Consider the following 14,582-nt stretch of genomic DNA (forward strand, 5'->3'; position numbering starts at 1 on the left):
GCGGCGCTGCGTGGAAGAACTTAAAAAGATGAAGAAGGAGCTGTTGGCCCCGGTATTACAGGCGATTGAAGGGCTAAAGGAGGAGCAAAAGACCCAGGAGCAAGAGCTTCGGGTCGTGAAGGCAAAGGCTGCTGAGAATGAGGACGAAATACAGGGCCTGGTGGTAAAGACAGAGATGCACGAGGCACAGCACAAAAGGTGTGTGGAAAGGCTGGAGGTGCTGGAGAACAATGCGAGGAGGAAGAATTTAAGGATTCTTGGTCTTCCAGAAGGGGCGGACGTCGGGGCATATGTGAGCACGATACTTCACTCGTTAATGGGATTGGAGGCCCCGACGGGCCTGTTGGAGGTGGAGGGAGCTTATCGAGTTATGGCGCGAAGACCGAGGGCTGGAGAAATTCCTCGAGCAATAGTGGTGAGATTTCTCCGATATAAGGACAGAGAGATGGTCCTCAGATGGGTGAAGAAAACCCGGAGCAGTAGGTGGGAGAACGCGGTGATCCGCGTATATCAAGATTGGAGTGTGGAGGTGGCGAGAAGGAGGGCAAGCTTTAATCGGGCCAAGGCGGTGCTGCACAAAAGGAAGGTTAAATTTGGAATGCTGCAGCCGGCAAGACTGTGGGTCACACATCAAGGGAAGCACCACTACTTTGAAATGGCAGAAGAGGCGTGGACATTTATTGTCGAGGAGAAACTGGAATAAGCGGGCTAGAAAAAGAACGTTTGGGACAAAGTGCTGGGGTGATTACGTGGGGGGGAAAAGGGGGAAGAGATGATTTCCCAAGTTGTTAATCCTGTGACCCTGTAACTTTTCTCTCTTCCCCATGTCGTGGGGGAGGGGGGTAGGGAGGATGAGGAGCTGGGGGTGCCGACCATTGGGGGCGGGGCCAAATGGGAAACGCGGGCTTTGTTCCCGCGCTATGGTAATCATGGCGGGAACAGGGTAGCAGGAAGGAGGGGGCCTCGCACAGTGGGGGCCGAGGTCACGGGGGGAAGCCGAGGTCGGCCAGAGTTTGCAGACTTCTGGGAGCAACATGGGGGGTGCAATTACACTAGAAAAGGATCTAGCGGGGGGGGGGGGGGGTTAACTGGGTTGCTGCTGCTGGGGAGAAGGGGGAGCTGGTGTGGGGTGGGGTGGTCGGGGCGGGAGGGCGCCGTTGGGGGGAGATACGGCTACGTGGGAACCGGGTGAGGAGCTGGATTGAAAAGGGAGATGGCTAGTCGACAAGGGGGGGGTAAAGAGCCCCCCAACCCGGCTGATCACGTGGAATGTGAGAGGGCTGAACGGGCCGATTAAGAGGGCATGGTTACTCGCACACCTAAAGAAACTTAAGGCAGATGTGGTTATGCTACAGGAGACGCATCTGAAACTGATAGACCAGGTCAGACTACGCAAAGGATGGGTGGGGCAGGTGTTTCATTCGGGGCTAGACGCAAAAAATAGGGGGGTGGCTATATTAGTGGGGAAGCGGGTAATGTTTGAGGCAAAGACCATAGTGGCGGATAGTGGGGGCAGATACGTGATGGTGAGTGGCAGATTGCAAGGGGAGGCAGTGGTTCTAGTGAACGTATATGCCCCGAACTGGGATGATGCCAATTTTATGAGGCGTATGTTGGGACGCATCCCGGACCTAGAGGCGGGAAAGTTGGTAATGGGTGGAGATTTTAATACGGTGCTGGACCCAGGGCTGGACAGATCGAGGTCCAGGACCGGAAGGAGGCCGGCTGCAGCTAGGGTGCTCAAGGACTTTATGGAGCAGATGGGAGGAGTAGACCCCTGGAGATTTAGTAGACCTAGGAGTAAGGAGTTTTCGTTTTTCTCCTTAGTCCACAAAGTTTATTCACGGATAGACTTTTTTGTTTTGGGAAGGGCACTGATCCCGAAGGTGACGGGGACAGAGTACACGGCTATAGCTATCTCGGATCATGCTCCACATTGGGTGGACCTGGAGATAGGGGAGGAAAAAGAACAGCACCCACCCTGGAGAATGGACATGGGATTATTGGCAGATGAGGGGGTGTGTTTAAGGGTGAGGGGGTGTATTGAAAGGTACTTGGAACTCAATGACAATGGGGAGGTTCAGGTGGGAGTGGCCTGGGAGGCGTTGAAGGCAGTGGTTAGAGGGGAGCTGATATCTATCAGGGCACATAAAGGAAAGCAGGAGGGTAGGGAAAGGGAGCGGTTGTTGAAAGAACTTTTGAGGGTGGACAGACAATATGCGGAGGCACCGGAGGAGGAACTGTACAGGGAAAGGCAAAGGCTACATGTAGAATTTGACTTGTTGACTACGGGTAATGCAGAGGCACAATGGAGGAAGGCACAGGGTGTACAGTACGAATATGGGGAGAAGGCGAGCAGGTTGCTGGCCCACCAACTGAGGAAAAGGGGAGCAGCGAGGGAGATAGGGGGGGTGAGAGATGAGATGGAGCGGGGAGCGGAGAGAGTGAATGGAGTGTTCAAGGCATTTTATGAAAGATTATATGAAGCTCAGCCCCCGGAAGGGAAGGAGAGAATGATGTGCTTTCTGGATCAGCTGGAATTTCCTAAGGTGGAGGAGCAGGAGAGGGCGGGACTGGGAGCACAGATTGAGACGGAGGAAGTAGTGAAAGGGATTGGGAGCATGCAGGTGGGGAAGGCCCCGGGACCAGACGGATTCCCAGTGGAATTTTATAGGAAATATATGGACTTGCTGGCCCCGCTACTGATGAGAACCTTTAATGAGGCTAGGGAAAGGGGGCAGCTGCCCCCGACTATGTCAGAGGCAACGATATCGCTCCTCCTAAAGAAGGAAAAAGACCCGCTGCAATGCGGGTCCTATAGGCCCATTTCCCTCCTGAATGTGGATGCTAAGATTCTGGCCAAGGTAATGGCAACGAGGATAGAGGATTATGTCCCGGGGGTGGTTCATGAGGACCAAACTGGGTTTGTGAAGGGGAGACAGCTGAACACGAATATACGGAGGCTGCTAGGGGTAATGATGATGCCCCCACCAGAGGGGGAAGCGGAGATAGTGGTGGCGATGGATGCCGAGAAAGCATTTGATAGAGTGGAGTGGGATTATTTGTGGGAGGTGCTGAGGAGATTTGACTTTGGAGATGGGTATATCAGATGGGTACAGTTACTGTATAGGGCCCCGATGGCGAGCGTGGTCACGAATGGACGGGGGTCCGATTATTTTCGGCTCCATAGAGGGACGAGGCAGGGATGCCCTCTGTCCCCGTTATTGTTTGCACTGGCGATTGAGCCCCTGGCCATAGCGTTGAGGGGTTCCAGGAAGTGGAGGGGAGTACTCAGGGGAGGAGAAGAACACCGGGTATCTCTGTATGCGGATGATTTGTTGTTGTATGTGGCGGTCCCGGCGGAGGGGATGCCAGAGATAATGCGGATACTTGGGGAGTTTGGGGATTTTTCAGGGTATAAATTGAACATGGGGAAAAGTGAGTTGTTTGTGGTGCATCCAGGGGAACAGAGCAGGGAAATAGAGGATTTACCGTTGAGGAAGGTAACAAGGGACTTCCGGTACTTGGGGATCCAGATAGCCAAGAATTGGGGTACATTACACAGGCTTAATTTAACGCGGTTGGTGGAACAGATGGAGGAGGACTTTAAGAGATGGGACATGGTGTCCCTGTCACTTGCAGGTAGGGTGCAGGCGGTTAAAATGGTGGTCCTCCCGAGATTCCTTTTTGTGTTTCAGTGCCTCCCAGTAGTGGTCACGAAGGCTTTTTTCAAGAGAATCGAGAAGAGCATTATGAGTTTTGTGTGGGCCGGGAAGACCCCGAGAGTGAGGAGGGGATTTTTGCAGCGTAGCAGGGACAAGGGGGGGTTGGCACTACCGAGCCTAAATGACTATTACTGGGCCACCAATGTTTCAATGGTGTGTAAGAGGATGGGAGAGGGGGAGGGAGCGGCGTGGAAGAGATTGGAGAGGGCGTCCTGCAGGGGGACTAGCCTACAAGCAATGGTGACGGCACCGTTGCCGTTCTCACCGAAGAAATACACCACACGCCCAGTGGTGGAGGCTACATTGAAAATTTGGGGGCAGTGGAGACGGCATAGGGGAAAGACGGGAGCCTCGGTGCGGTCCCCGATAAGAAATAACCATAGGTTTGTTCTGGGGAGAATGGATGGGGGATTTGGAACATGGCAAAGAGCTGGGGTAGTACAATTGAGAGATCTGTTCGTAGATGGGGCGTTTGCGAGTCTGGGAGCGCTGACGGAAAAATATGGGTTGCCCCAAGGGAATGCATTTCGGTATATGAGACTGAGGGCTTTCGCGAGGCCACAGGTGAGGGAATTCCCGCAGCTCCCGACGCAGGAGGTGCAGGATAGAGTGATCTCAGAGACATGGGTGGGGGATGGTAAGGTGTCGGACATATATAGGGAAATGAGGGACGAGGGGGAGATCATGGTAGATGAGCTGAAAGGGGAGGAGATTGAGGAGGGGCTGTGGGCCGACGCCCTACGTAGGGTAAACTCATCGTCCTCGTGTGCCAGGCTAAGCCTGATACAATTTAAGGTGTTACACAGGGCGCATATGACTGGAGCACGGCTCAGTAAATTTTTTGGGGTAGAGGATAGGTGTGGGAGATGCTCGAGAAGCCCAGCGAATCACACCCACATGTTCTGGTCATGCCCGGCACTACAGGGGTTCTGGGTGGGGGTGGCAAAGGTGCTTTCGAAGGTGGTGGGGGTCCAGGTCGAACCAGGCTGGGGGTTGGCTATATTCGGGGTTGCAGAAGAGCCGGGAGTGCAGGAGATTCAGGATAGAGTGATCTCAGGGACATGGGTGGGGGATGGTAGGGTGTCGGATATATACAGGGAAATGAGGGACGAGGGGGAGATCATGGTGGATGAGCTGAAGGGAAAATGGGAAGAAGAGCTGGGGAAGAGATTGAAGAGGGGCTGTGGGCTGATGCCCTACGTAGGGTAAACTCGTCGTCCTCGTGCGCCAGGCTAAGCCTGATACAATTCAAGGTTTTGCACAGGGCGCATATGACCGGAGCAAGGCTCAGTAAATTTTTCGGGGTAGAGGATAGGTGTGGGAGATGCTCGAGAAGCCCAGCAAACCACACCCACATGTTCTGCTCATGCCCGGCACTGCAGGGGCTCTGGGTGGGGGTGGCAAATGTGCTTTCGAAGGTGGTGGGGGTCCAGGTCGAGCCAGGCTGGGGGTTGGCTATATTTGGGGTTGCAGAAGAGCCGGGAGGGCAGGAGGCGAGAGAGGCTGGTGTTTTGGCCTTTGCGTCCCTAGTAGCCCGGCGCAGGATATTGCTTATGTGGAAGGAAGCCAAACCCCCGGGCGTGGAGACCTGGATAAACGACATGGCAGGGTCTATAAAGTTAGAACGAATCAAGTTCGTATTAAGGGGTTTGGCTCAAGGGTTCACCAGGCGGTGGCATCCGTTCGTCGACTACCTCACAGAAAGATAGAGGGAATGGAAAAGAAGAAGACAACAGCAGCAACCCGTGGTGGGGGGGGGGGGGGGGAAGGAGGAGGAACCGGAAGGACTCTCAGGGATGTCATTGTATATGTATAGACACCTGTTATAAGTACTGTATATTGGATTGTTGGATTGTATCTTTGGAGAGTAACTATTTTTGACAAGGCAGTTGCCACTCAGTTTTGTTTTTGTTTATATATTATTTATTTATTTGTTTAAAACTGGCCACGGGTATTTATATTGCTTTGTTGTTGTTCAAAAGAAAAACTATGTACTGTTATGTTTGGCCACAAAATTTTGAATAAAATATATTTTTTAAAAAAGAATAGGCAGGATCGCTACCAAAATTAAATAGGAAACCACAAGGATCATCTGAGGATAGGAGACAATGGGTAGTACTTTAGATAGCACCTCTGATAGTGGAAGCGCGCTTCAAACTCTTTGTGAACAGTATCGGGAACATTCTCAGCAGCTGCGGCAGTTATCGGGAGAATTGCATAAGAAATTGGGAAAGGGGAAATGGCCCCTGGGAGGATCAAAAGATTTGCCTACGGTTATAGAGGCACAGCAGATTATTTGGCAACATAACCGTAGCTCCACGGCTAAGAAATTGATTGAGTTATGGCGGGAAGTACTGCCAAAAATTAAAAGATACATCTTTATTGGCTAATTGGCAGGCTAACGCTTTAAAATTGGGTATTAAATTAACAGAAGGGGGAATTGTTAAGAATGCGGGGGTTTTGAAAAAGGAATGTGCCCACCATAGAAAAAGACCTAAGTCTGTAAAAACCCCCATTTCTAAATCAGGACCGTACCGTCAAATGGCCGGCCTTGCCTTGACCGAGGGAGACGATGAGGATGACCCTGAAAATTGGCTATATAGGGGACAACCGACCGTTACGCCGCCACTACGACCGCCTCCACCTTACATTCCCAGGGTTCTGATTGTAGTTTAAACTGTCCTAAAACAAATGATGTTTCAGACAAAAAAAAACTCTTTATTCCTCTGGTGTGACCATGTTAGAAATTACATTAAAGATGTGTACATTCAAGCCCTTTATCCAACGCCACTATCACCACCTCCACCGTCGCAAGGAGGTCCGGCGACTCGCACTCGTTCTAAATCCCATGCTAATCAATTCCCACAGATGAATCATGAGTTAGTCCTGGGAAAAGAGGGGGCACCAGAGGTGGATTTCCCTGATTACCCAGACGATTATCAACCGCAGTGTCAGTTTCCCGTCCGGCAAGTTCCCAATATAGCATTCAACCCTGCCAACCACAGGGGCCCAACAACCAGGCATTTCAAAATAATTATTATAATTAATAAATTAATAAAAATTGATACTACTGATTCAGTATTAATAAATTATACAATATAATACAGTCAAACAGTTGATTGATCAGTAACATTTCAATAATAGTATTTCAGCTCAAATTCATCGATTGGAGGTACAGTTGGAAGATAAATTGGGGTGGATCAAGTTTTTGATTTCTTTTTGGATATGTAATGCCAAATCTTTAACTTCTTTAGAGTTATTGGGAATGAAAGTACAACATTCTGCCCTTTGACATCTTCTGGATTATACATAAAAGCTTGTTGAAAGGGTTAATTTTCTTGCAGAGACAAAAAGAGGCGTATAGCTTGGAATGATGCCATTCGCATCTCTAAACTTTTTTTTAAAAAGTAATTGTCACTCGAATGGACTGGGAGTAAAAGTTGGATTGCTGCCAAATTCACGTTATCAAATGTCCTTGAACGATCTGTTTTTTAAATCAGAGCTGTTTTGGTTTTTGTAAAACCAGCTTCCCTTGTTTGAAGTTTTAATTTCCAGGCTAATTCTAAACATTTATTTTAAAATATCAAACACAATAACGTATTAAACATATAGGTTTTCTGTAGATGAATTCGTCGATTCTATTAAAGAAGGCACTACTAGCAAGATATGTTAATTTCTTAAAATTAATAAAGCAATATTCAGAATAATGACAGTTCTCTTAAGTTGACAGTTCTTGACTATCCCTGTAGAATTCACAAGAGGCACTTATACAGAATCTTATTCGGCAACAAGTTTTGGTTCCGTGTCACTCTCCTTGTAATACTCCAATACTAGCAGTCCCGAAGCCCGGCAAGCCAGATCAATATCGCCTCGTCCAAGATCTGCGCTCAATTAATGCCATGGTGCAACCCCTTCACGCATTGGTCCCAAATCCAGCCCACATTTTTGCCCAAATCCCAGCGGACACTACAACATTTTCCCTGGTGGATCTCCAGCATGCCTTTTTCACCCTCCCCTTGCACCCGGATTCACAGTATCTGTTTGCCTTTACATATCAAAATCAACAATACACATGGACTAGGTTGCCTCAAGGATTTATACATTCGCCTACTCTATTCTCCCGTTGTCTCCAACAACAATTACAGCCCCTGGAATTAAAAGGGGGATCCACCCTCGTGCAGTATGTTGACGATTTACTGATCGCAAGCCCGTCAGAACAAAGTTGTAAAGAAGATACGGCTCAATTATTAAATTACCTTTCAATTTTAGGATACGTTGTGTCACCCGCCAAAGTAGTAGTAGCCCAACCAACAGTCCGGTTTCTGGGTATCCTTTTATCCGCCGATGCACGGGCGCTATAACCAAGTCGAGTTCAGCCCATTTGTCAGTAGCCTGAACCCACAACGGCTAAGGATGTCCGTAAATGGCTCGGGATGGTTAATTATTGTCGGCAATGGATTCCGAATATCGCCCTAGATACCCGGCTATTGACCCCATACACCAATAATGCTGGAGAGTTCCAGTTAAGTACGGAAGCCCAAGAGGCCTTCCATCGGCTAAAAGACGCCTTAATGAGGGCGCCAGCACTAGGATGCCCCCTTTATGATCGATCTTTCCAACTTTATTACACTGTTTTAGCCGGTTGTGCCACCGCGGTACTTACCCAGAAACATGGAGATCGCCACCATCCTATAGCTTATTACTCGTCTAAACTTGATCCAGTTGCACTCGGCTATCCTGGATGTACTCAGATTTTAGCCTCTATTTACAACAGTCTCCAGTCAGCGGCTAATCTCACTCTTCAGCAGGATATTGTTATTTATAGTTCACATTCAGTCACGGCCCTGCTCGGTCAACTTCAGACTCAGCACCTAACTATGGCGCGTCAAAATAAATATGAGATTTATCTCCTCAATAACCCAAAACTTCAGTTCCGGCACTGCACTACTATTAACCCCGCTAGTTTCCTTTCCGACCCGCCTAACCCCACTGAGTCCCCGACTCATGACTGTCTTTCTCTCTTACAAGACGATGCGTCATTACGCGATGATCTCACTGATTCTCCAATACCAAATGCTGATCTGAACCTATTCACCGATGGTAGTTCATCCATCGGTGAAAGAGGGGATAGATTATCAGGGTATGCAATTGTTAACCAACAAGGAGAAACGCTTGAAGCAGCAGCATTCGAAACTCCCTTTTCCGCCCAACAGGCTGAACTTTTTGCACTTATTCGAGCCTGTGTATTAGGGAAAGATAAGATTGTAAATATCTACACTGATTCCCGATACGCATTTGGGGTCACACACGATTTTGGCCAATTATGGAAGAACAGGGGATTTCTTACATCTGCAGGCACTCAGATATCCCACAAACAATTAGTTACACAATTACTACAGGCTTTAATGCTCCCTAAACAAATAGCCGTAATAAAGTGCGCTGCCCATACGACAGGCAAAACCCTGGTGGACGCGGGTAATCTGCGGGCGGACCACCAGGCCAAAGATGCTTCTCGCTTAAAAGACATGGTGGTACCAAAAATGATGAGCCAGACTAAAAGCTCTAAGGGTCAGTCTCCCTCTGAAAAGCCAATGCCGACCATGACTGACGTCATTCAGTTACAGGAGGACGCTCCTGTGTAAAAAGACTATGGGAAGAATTGGGATGTTGTTATGATCCTGTAAATAAATTGTGGGTCACCCTGGCAGGGCAGACTTGTATGCCCGATGCATTGGCAGCCTGGGTTACTGAATGTGTTCACTTTGCAACTCATTGTGGTGCACGAGCTACGGGTGATGTATTGCTCAAAACATGGTGGCATCCAAGACTGCAAGACATAGCACAAAACATTAGCAGTCGTTGCCTAGTATGTCAGCAGTATAATCCTGGTAAAGCAATACCCTGTGAAATGGGTAAAACCCCGCTACCGGAAGGTCCCTTTGAGACACTCCAGATTGATTACATTGAGTTGGAAAGATGCCAATGTTATAAACATGTATTGGTTATTGTTGATGTATTAGCAAATGGATAGAAGCTTAACCCACTGTAGATAACAAAGCTTCCACGGTAGTAAAAGTTTTGATGCGAGAAATTGTTCCTAGATTTGGGATTCCACATCGATTAAGCTCTGATAATGGACCTCATTTTGTGGGACAGATCAATGAGGAATTTTGTACTCAGCTGGGAAAAAACAACAATTACATTGCGCATACCGACCCCAAGCAGCGGGAATGGTAGAAAGGGCTAATCAGACATTAAAAACAAAACTACAGGCAGAGACTGGAGCCACTTGGCTCAAATTATTGCCTATTGCCCTCTTCCAAATACGTGCAACCCCAGCTGGAAAGACACGACTGAGTCCCCCCGAAATTTTATACGGAAGGCCCTTGCGTACTCCTTGGGATCAAGGGAAACACAAGGAAGTACAGTTTCACCACATGACCACGGAAATGGCCAATTACGTTATAGCTCTAACAAAGGTTTTAAAAGGTCTCCACTCGCGGGTCCGAGCAGCCCGTGGGGAGATACCCCCCTTATTCAGTACTGTCACCATTAACCCAGGCGAGTACGTTATGCTCCGGAACTGGGTTCGGAAAGGATCAGAACCCCGATGGGAAGGACCACACCAGGTCCTACTCACTACTCCCACTGCTGTAAAAGTAAAAGGCAGAAATGCCTGGATCCACATCCACCATTGTAAGGTTGTGAAAATGTAATAGAGAATAACCCTCTGTTTCGAGCCCTAGGTAATAACTTCAGCATCATTCACAGGATGAAGGACAGCCTTATTATCGTAACCCTGCTGGGACTTTTGGAAACTGGAGGAGTGGCCAAGCGAAGAACCTGTGGCCCCAAGGGAAGACGGACTCATCACCTCTGTCGAGGAGACACCTTACAGTGTACCAGTCAAGGCTCAGGAGAAGGACCTTGGAACGCGACCCCTGCGGACGGATGTTCGGCCTACGTACAACGATGCAATCGGACCAGACTCATCAGTGGAGTGACGAAGGGCAACCTACCCTGTCATCAGGTCAACTGTAAATGAGACTATAGCTGCAGAAACAAAAAAAAGACTTCACCCGTGGGATGCGTTGACCAAGGGAGGGCAAGGCTGCGGGGAAAAAGGGAATTACATGTAAACACGTATTTGTATATGTCATATGTGTACGCAAAGGATATGAATGTTTCTGGTTGCTGGGTATGTACACATATTATGGAAGACCCAAAGAAGTGCAGCTTAGGTGGATTGGCCATGCTAAAATTGCCCCTTAATTGAAAAAAAATAATTGGGATATTCTAAATTTATTTTTTAAATAACCAATTCTTGACATAGCCATTACTTTGGGTGAGTAGACAGATTTCCTGGTGCAGCTTTTGGCTGTAAATTGAAAATCATATGTTTGTCCCCAATCTTGAAATTAGATCAAATTAATTCCCAATTCATCATTTTCTCAAGCGATGGAGGCAGAAGAGGCTGCAACAAACTGGGGAACAAATCGGAGGGCACGCACTTGATAAAATGGCAGGTTGATTCTAAAGTGCAGCTTGTAGCTGGGGATGGATGGTGGGGTTTGTGTGTGTTGAGTGAATCTGTAAAATAAATTATTTTTAAATATTTCCAGATGTGACCAGTCTTCCTGTCTTTAACAGTGTCATTCTAGAAATTGAGGAGTGAAAATAAAGCCAGGCAGTAGCTTCTCCACAGGAGCCTATTTAGCCCATCACACTGGTGCTGGCCTTTTGACAGAACTGTCTGATTTAATTCCAACCCCCAGCTTTTTCACCATGAGAGTTTTTGAGAGTTTGGCTCAAGATGGGATTGGAACTTTATGGGAAAAACAAAATGTTAGGTAAAGCTTTGTGTGAAGAAATGTCAAGACAGGCCTTTACAGGCTTCTGATAGCAAGCCGTAATTGTTGTTTTAGTACCAGACAAATTGCAGACGGCCTTGGGAAGGGTTGCGCTAGGCTTGAAAATAATCATAAATTAGCTAAAAGGCACAGATGGAATGCAAGGGAGCTGCCCTCAGAAATGAGCCAGAAACTGTATAAGAACTGCTGTTAGATGTATTGACTTTGGCTTGCTATTGTAACTCTCAAGTGATACAGTGGTCTTAGCCCCGGCCGAGAAATAAACATGTTAAAGTAACAAGGTGTTCGACTGATCATTTCATCCGGACTGGCTGCAAAAGAATCCTCAACCATAGACCTGTAATAACACTTTTCAAATACAGATCTCTGCTTTATGAAAGTTCCTTTGGAATCTGCTTCCACCATACCTTCAGAAAATGCATTCCAGGCCACGAGTGTTGGTAGAAAGTGTTCCCCATTTACCCACTCGTTCTTTGGCCTATTTTAAGATCTTGTTATTGAGTCACTTGCCAGAGGAAAAAGTTTCTCTACTCGCTCTATCACGTCTCTGAGATGGAATAGTCCCCACTTCACTAATCAACTGATTTCCCTCACCCTGATAAACATCCTACCGACCCTATCTCGGGTATTGACATCCACAATTGTATTTAGTCAGTCATTTGTAAAAATTCAACATGGCTTTAGTGTTCTGTGTTCCTATTTGATTTTGCCCAGTGCTGTCATATGCTCTAAAGTTAGTTGTTTAAAAAAATATATTTTATTCAAATTTTTCGGCCAAACAAAACAATACAAAGGTTTTCCCTTTTTACAACAATAAAACAATATAAATAACAGTGACCGTTTTTAACAAGTAAATAAATAATATATAAACTAAATGGCAACTGCCATAACAAAAATAATAACTCTCCCAGATAATGTAATCAAACAATCCAATATACATAACCAAGCACTAATATCTATACAAAAACCACCCCTGAGGACCCACCCAAGCTCCCCCCCCCCCCCCCCCCCCCCCCCCCCGCCTCCCCCCTGGGTTGCTGCTGTTACCTTCCCATTTCCTTTATCATTCTGCGAGGTAGTTAACGAACGGTTGCCACCGCCTGGTGAACCCTTGAGCTGAACCCCTTAGTATGAACTTTATCCGTTCTAGTTTTATACACCCTGCCATGTCGTTTATCCAGGTCTCCACGCCCGGGGGTTTGGCTTCCTTCCCCATAAGCAATATCCTTCGCCGGGCTACTAGGGACGCAAAGGCCAAAACATCAGCCTCTCTCGCCTCCTGCCCTCCCGGCTCTTCTGCAACCCCAAATATAGCCAACCCCCAGCCTGGCTCGACCCGGACCCCCACCACCTTCGAAAGCACATTTGCCACCCCCACCCAGAGCCCCTGCAGTGGCGGGCATGACCAGAACATGTGGGCGTGGTTTGCTGGGCTTCTCGAGCATCTCCCACACCTATCCTCTACCCCGAAAAATTTACTGAGCCTTGCTCCGGTCATATGTGCCCTGTGCAAAACCTTGAATTGTATCAGGCTTAGCCTGGCGCACGAGGACGACGAGTTTACCCTACGTAGGGCATCAGCCCACAGCCCCTTTTCTTTTTTTTTAAATAATATTTTATTGAAAATTTTTGGTCAACCAACACAGTACATTGTGCATCCTTTACACAACATTGTAACAATACAGATAATAATGACCTTTTTAAATTTAAACAAAAACAACAACAAATAAATAAATATTAAATAACAAAAAAAAAAAACTAGCCCTAATTGGCAACTGCCTTGTCTCAGGCCACACACACCCCCCCCCCCATCCCCCCCCATCCCTCCCCCCCCCCCCCTCCCCCAAGTCCTGGGCCGCTGCTGCTGCCTTCTTTGTTCTCCCCTATCTATCTTTCCGCAAGATATTCGACGAACGGTTGCCACCGCCTAGTAAACCCTTGAGCCGACCCCCTTAGGACGAACTTAATCCGCTCTAACTTTATGAACCCCGCCATATCATTTATCCAGGTCTCCACCCCCGGGGGCTTGGCTTCTTTCCACATTAGCAATATTCTGCGCCGGGCTACTAGGGACGCAAAGGCCAAAACATCGGCCTCTTTCGCCTCCTGCACTCCCGGCTCTTGTGCAACCCCAAATATAGCCAACCCCCAGCTTGGTTCGACCCGGACTCCTACTACTTTCGAAAGCACCTTTGTCACCCCCATCCAAAACCCCTGTAGTGCCGGGCATGACCAAAACATATGGGTATGATTCGCTGGGCTTCTCGAGCACCTCGCACACCTATCCTCCACCCCAAAAAATTTACTGAGCCGTGTTCCAGTCATATGTGCCCTGTGTAATACCTTAAACTGAATCAGGCTTAGCCTGGCGCACGAGGACGACGAGTTTACCCTGTTTAGGGCATCTGCCCACATCCCCTCCTCAATCTCCTCCCCTAGCTCTTCTTCCCATTTCCCTTTTAGTTCGTCCATCATAGTCTCCCCTTCGTCTCTCATTTCCCTATATATATCCGACACCTTACCGTCCCCCACCCATTTCTTTGAGATGACTTTGTCCTGCACCTCTTGTGTCGGGAGCTGCGGGAATTCCCTCACCTGTTGCCTCGCAAAAGCCCTCAATTGCATGTACCTGAATGCATTCCCTTGAGGCAACCCATATTTCTCGGTCAGCGCTCCCAGACTCGCAAACTTCCCATCCACAAATAGATCTTTCAATTGCGTTATACCTGCTCTTTGCCACATTCCATATCCCCCATCCATTCCCCCCGGGGCAAACCTATGGTTGTTTCTTATCGGGGACCCCCCCAGTGCTCCGGTCTTTCCCCTATGTCGTCTCCACTGTCCCCAAATCTTCAGTGTAGCTACCACCACCGGACTCGTGGTATAGTTCCTTGGTGAGAACGGCAATGGGGCTGTCACCATAGCCTGCAGGCTGGTCCCCCTACAGGACGCCCTCTCTAATCTCTTCCACGCCGCTCCTTCCTCC

At 48.1% G+C, this 14,582-nt stretch overlaps 1 protein-coding gene across 1 annotated transcript in view; it reads left to right on the forward strand.

Moving 5' to 3' along the window:
- Positions 1-11,346, forward strand: part of mrnip (MRN complex interacting protein) — a 50,506-nt gene extending 39,160 nt beyond the window's left edge. The window contains exon 8 of the mRNA XM_072512684.1: positions 10,497-11,346. The gene's annotated coding sequence lies outside the window, so the exon portion shown is untranslated. The remainder of the gene's footprint in view (positions 1-10,496) is intronic.
- The last annotated feature ends 3,236 nt before the right edge of the window (positions 11,347-14,582 follow it).

The sequence above is a fragment of the Scyliorhinus torazame genome, chromosome 7, assembly GCF_047496885.1.
Source record: "Scyliorhinus torazame isolate Kashiwa2021f chromosome 7, sScyTor2.1, whole genome shotgun sequence".
Classification (NCBI taxonomy): domain Eukaryota; kingdom Metazoa; phylum Chordata; class Chondrichthyes; order Carcharhiniformes; family Scyliorhinidae; genus Scyliorhinus; species Scyliorhinus torazame.